We start from the raw sequence: 6,000 nt of genomic DNA, 5'->3' as shown, positions 1-6,000 counted from the left end.
TATGGGAGCAATTTAGAGATGTCCAATTGGTCACCTTGCATCTTCTTTGGTAACATATTTTATATGTTGGTTAATCTTTTGAGGTGTTTGTCTCTTTAAATCTTTGTTGTCAAGGACGGAGAGCTTTTAACACTTTACAGTCCATAGGAGGGATGTTGACCCAAAAGAACACTGAAAGGGAGGCTGCCACACAGGACGGTCAGGTGTACACAGAATAGCATATTCTGTACTGGGCTACCACATTTATTGCCAATAAAATTAAATAAATACATAGTCTAACTTGGTCACTCGAGGTCAGGATATTGAGCATTGTATCTTTATCCTGACATGGTGCCAATACAGTAACCTACCAGTCCTATGGTGGCATCTTTTCTAACTGTTGGTAACTAGTCCTGTAGGACCCAGTGTACTGGTTTGTATATAGAGAGTCCCAGGTCTGTGTATTTTTTTAGTACTATCTACAGGTCATGTCTTGTGTATTTTTTTGGGATTACAACTACATCACTCTTACAGTAGAATATTTAACTGACGCGAGTAGGTAGGTTTTAAAGTTTATTTTGTCCTTCTGAATGATAAAGAATGCTTAATAAAAGTAACATTTTCATAAAACTTACATTTTAACAGTTGAGTCAGGTAAATAAAAGTTTTGTTAGATAATTAAGAAACCTACCAACTTTATAGTTGGGTCCTTCTTTTTCGGGCCAGATGTTAGCTGTAAATCAATGAGAAATCACAAAATTATTTTTCCACTTTGAGTTTTTCAGTTTGGCGTTTTTTTTAATCCTTTTGGCGTTTTTTCACTCTTTTTCAGCTCCTTGGCAGTTTTACAAAATCGCAGCATGTTGAGCCTATGTCGTTTTTTCCCCCCTGAAATCGTGGCATAGGTTTTAACTCAGGGGCGCACCTGAGGAAGTCACTTGCTAGTGACGGAATGCGTGGGGACCTTTCTGGGGGGACACCCACTCCCATGACAGCGTGACGTATCTCTACCCTCTCTCCTGCCTGTTCACTTTACTATATTTGTTTACAACCATATAGCTGCTATTCCTTACTCCTTACTTTTACCCTTCTGCTCTGATTGTGCACCTTAATATATTTACCTTGATATATAGCTGCTATTTATACCATTTGATTATATTGTGTATTATAGTATGGGGGTTGCATGTTTTTAAGGGAGACTGTATTATATTACTGAGATCCAGCGGGTGTCCCTTGGGAGGTTGTGCCCCCTCATTTGAAATGTTTTTATTGTGTGAGGTTATTCCGTCATGATTTATATAATAAAATCTATGTCTGCATAATAATTGATGTGCACCTCTTTGTGCCTGTACCTTTTTCCTTTTGTTAGCCCTTTGTAATTAATGTACTGCGGCATGTGATAAACTGTTTCACATCAATGGTTTTGCCGCCTAGTCTGAATGAGGACTTGGCTAAATTCTGTTTGCAAAAAGAACAATTTTTACAAGGGAAGTTACCTAAAGGAGCTGTTTTATTCAACCAAGTAGTGTTTCTCTTCTTATTTCAGTTTTTCTTACATTTAATATATTCACCAATGGTGATATTTTTTTTATAAGTAATAATGTTTTTTTTTTATAGCTGTCGCATGAAGGTTTTCATCTTGTTCAAGTATGTACCAATTCCTGAATATGGCATTTTTTATTGTTTTGTTCATTAAGGTTTTGTCAAAAGAAAAAATGAAGCGTCTGCTTTTCTCGTCTATATCCTTTGACTTTCGCCTTTATAACTGAGACCAATAAATTTTTTCTGCTCTTTTGTATGCTTGTTCAACAACTGGTTTCGGATTTTGTCTCTGATACAATCTCATTTTTAGTTCGGTGGCCTGTTGTATATACTGCTGGGGATTACTGTTAACTCGTTTTAGACGTAAAAACTGGCTACACGGTATACCATCTCGTACATGGCAAGGATGTGAACTGTGGTAATGTAATAAGGAATTTTTCGCTGTCTCTTTGTGATAACCATCACGAATAAACCATCACTTCACAGTTGTCATACCTGGTGTGTTGCCTTGTCTTTCATTCTCATCTCTAGTATCTCAATAATAAAAATGGAGTGTGTGTGTGTTTTTCACATTTTTTTACTTAATTTTTTACATTTTTTAGGTAGTACTACTACTCCCAGCATGGAACACACTGTTCCATGATGGGAGTAGTAGTACCTGTACTAATTGACAGATTGCTGTACTAATTGACAGAGTTCCGTTGCGATCCTTCTGTATAATTTATAGATGCGGCCGGCGGCTCTTCTATGGTCTCCTGCACTGCCGCATATATATACCTATTCATACTTCCCTCAGAGAGCTGTGATTGGCCAGATGGTTCCAGCCAATCACAACTCCCTGTGGGAAATATGAAAAGGTGTATATATATGTCAGTGCAGGGGACCATAGAAGAGCAGCTTCCCGCATTTATACATTATACAGGAGGATCACAGTGGGTGTCAGGAGTGACATCCGCTGTGATCTTTCCTTAACTGCAGGTACTACTACTCCCAACATGGAGCACACTCTGATCCATGCTGGGAGCTGCAGTACCTGCATTAATAGACAGATTGCAAAAGGTGTCAGAAGTTACACTCGCTGCGATCTGTCTATTAATGCAGGTACTACAGCTCCCAGCATGGAGCAGAGTGTGCTCCATGTTGGGAGTAGTAGTTCCTGCAGTTAAGGACAGATCACAGCACTCCTGACACCCGCTGTGATCGTCCTATCTATTGCAGAGATGCGGAGCGGCGTTCTCCTGCACTCCGCATCTCTGCACTATACTCCAGCCAGTGATATGAATAGAACATCACTCATTCATTTTTCCCGCTGAGATCGATGATTGGCTGCAACCATCTGGCCAATCCCCACTCTGGGCAGAAAATATGAATGAGTGATGTTCTATTCACATCACTGACTGGAGTATAGTGCAGAGATGCGACCGCTGTATAGAGCCGTTCCGCATCTCTGCTATATTATGGACGATCACATCGGGTGTCAGGAGTAACACCCGGGGCGATATGTCTATTAGTACAGGTACTACTACTCCCATCATGGAACAGTCTGTTCCATGCTGGTAGTAGTACTACCTAAAAAATGTAAAAGATAGAAAAAAAAGTGAAACACACACACTTTATTAAAAATGTATAAACATTTTGTTATAAAAAATAAAAATTTTGTTAAATACATTTTTTGCCAACCCTACTGCATCCTTTTTTTTTTTTTACCCATCAAATTTGTTCGGTGAAAAAAACACAGGAAAAAACAAACAAGTGGAATCCTAGCCTAAGAAATGAAACAAAGGTGCTTACCCTAGTCAGCAACTTCTACTGAGACAGACAGCAACCTCTACCAAGAGATGGAACAAAGGAGCTTACCCTAGTCCAACCTCTCCATGTAAGAAAAATCAAAGGAGATTAGCTAAGGACAGCTTGGGCCGCTGACAGCTCCTGCTAAGAATACAGAGCCAGGGAGGGGTTGACGCACGTTCCTGTTAAGATTTTCTGTCCAATTCATTTTCCTAACTAGTGCTGATCTGTGAGTGGGCTGGAGAGGGGAGTATTAGGTTTTGAATCTCCTTCAGTAAAAAGGAGCAGCTCTCACCATTTCAGAGTATTTCTTTATTTAAAAGAGTCAGATTAAATACCTCTGGCAGCAGCTGTTTTGCTTTCCTGTTGCCTGGAAGAAACTTAAAAAAGTGAAGCAGCTGTTTCCAGCATTCTTTGACCTGGCTCTTTAAAATAAAGAAATAGTAATCAGAAGTAATGAGTGGTGCAATCTTAATTTTTTACTAACCTGGATTAGTGCTATGGGCTGTATTTGTGTTTGGGACATGTGCCAGTGATAATGTGCGGTGTGACTTGCTAGTATTCGGTTTTGCACCCATTTAAGGGTAGTGCAGTACCTGGAGAGCCAAGTAGATGTGGCAATCTACCTTTAAAGGGGTACTCCAGTGGAAAACTTTATTTATTTATTTTTTAAATCAACTGGTGCCAGAAAGTTAAACAGATTTGTAAATTACTTCTATAAAAAATCTTAATCCTTCCAGTACTTATTAGCAGCTGTATACTACAGAGTAAATTTATTTTCTTTTTGGATTTCTTTTCTGTCATTGTTGGGTCTATAATATCCTGATATATTGATCGCTATATCTATACTCATATGCCTTTGCTAAATGCTATATGCTATCACTAAAATATTGCAGAAGAACTTTGTTTACCTTAATTCAAAACATTTCTGCTTGCTCTTTGCCTGTAATCAAGATGAGAACCTTGGGATGGAGTCTGAAGATACAAGCAGTTAGGAGTTGAAGTCTAAACATTGGGCTTTTGTGGAAGGATGGAAACATCTCAAGATAGAGAAGTTGCAACATAAGTGACCTATGCTACGCCATGCTCAAATGATCAATCAGCATATAAAACGATGATTTGATGCGATAGTTTTTACCCTCCCTTTTTGTCAATTGTAAAAACTAATGAGATTTTCTAATAAAGATCAGAACTTGGGAGTCAGTGCTGAAAAGGGGATTTATACCAACATTGTCTGGTGTGAATTTGCTTAGGTCGACACTCAGCAAAATAGCACAGCGGTAGTAACTCACAGTTTAAGGCCTCACCTTAAGGTATCCTTGACATCACGACCAAAGAGCTCTCTGCTGACACCTCTGTCACTGCAAAAAAAAAAGTGAAAAAAATAAATAAAAAGTGAATAAAGATCATTTAACCCCTCCCCTAATAAAAGTTTGAATCACCCCCTTTTTCCCATAAAAAAAAACAAAACTGTAAATAAAAATATACATATGTGGTATCGCCGTGTGCGGAAATGTCCGAATTATAAAAATATATTGTTAATTAAACTGCACGGTCAATGGCGTATGCGCAAAAAAATGGTACCGCTAAAAACTTCAGATCACGCCGCAAAAAATTAGCCCTCATACCGCCCCATAAGCGGAAAAATAAAAAAGTTATAGACGTCAGAAGATGACAATTTTAAACGTATACATTTTCCTGCATGTAGTTTTGATTTTTTCCAGAAGTACAACAAAATCAAACCTACATAAGTAGGGTATCATTTTAACTGTATGGACCTACAGAATAAAGAGAAGGTGTAATTTTTACCGAAAAATGTACTGTGTAGAAACGGAAGTCCCAAAAGTTACAAAATGTTTTGTTTTTTCAATTTTGTCTCACATTGATTTTTTTTTTCTGTTTCGCTGTAGATTTTTGGGTAAAATGACTGATGTCATTACAAAGTAGAATTGGTGGTGCAAAAAATAAGCCATAATATGGATTTTTAGGTGAAAAATTTTAAGAGTTATGATTTTTTAAAGGTAAGGAGGAAAAAACAAAAATGCAAAAACGGAAAAACCTTAAGGGGTTAAGAACTGTATTTCCTTTGTGGATAAGCTTGCTGATCCTTGATAAGGAAAATGTGGGTTATTACAATTTACTTCAGTTACTATCACCACTGAACACAAGTATCAAGGGCACCCCGAAATACCATCACCCTGCTCTTTTCCACAGGGTGAGCATTGGAGGAACTAGAAGGAACAGCCCATGTGGAAGCTCTTCAGCCAAAGTGACAAGTGAGGTACAGAGTGACTGGCTTTAGGATTACAAGCCTCACCCATCCCACAAGCTTCCTCCCTATTGTTTCGTTTGCACTCACTCTTGGCCACAACATTAGTTTAGCAAAATCAGTCCAAATAAGACATGTACAGCTATATACAGGGCAAGAAGAAAATGTTCAGACCCTTTTAGTTTTTTTCCCATTCTGATATGTTGCAGACAGGTGTTTAAAAAAAAGAAATTAGGTTCCTCCATCATTCTGCACTCAATACCCCATAATGACAAAGTGAAAACAGAATGATAGAAATTTTTTTTATAAAAAACTTAAGTACTGCATAGACATAAGCATTCAGACCCTTTACTTCCAAATTACAGCCTCCAGTCTTCTTGGACTATACAAGGACATTCAAAGTTCCTAGATTCCTAAACACT

The 6,000-nt window shown here is 38.1% G+C and overlaps 1 long non-coding RNA gene across 1 annotated transcript in view; it reads right to left on the bottom strand.

Moving 5' to 3' along the window:
- Positions 1-669: 669 nt before the first annotated feature.
- The window catches only part of LOC130368818 (uncharacterized), a 31,696-nt gene continuing 26,365 nt past the window's right edge, over positions 670-6,000 (bottom strand). Inside the window, exons 2-3 of the long non-coding RNA XR_008892575.1 lie at positions 4,617-4,670; positions 670-712 (exon numbers count right to left, since the gene is read on the bottom strand). This is a non-coding gene — a long non-coding RNA (uncharacterized LOC130368818). The remainder of the gene's footprint in view (positions 713-4,616; positions 4,671-6,000) is intronic.

This window comes from Hyla sarda, chromosome 4, assembly GCF_029499605.1.
Source record: "Hyla sarda isolate aHylSar1 chromosome 4, aHylSar1.hap1, whole genome shotgun sequence".
Taxonomy (NCBI): Eukaryota; Metazoa; Chordata; class Amphibia; order Anura; family Hylidae; genus Hyla; species Hyla sarda.
Note: the sequence above shows the minus strand (reverse complement) of the source record. Positions and strands in the feature narration are given on the sequence as shown.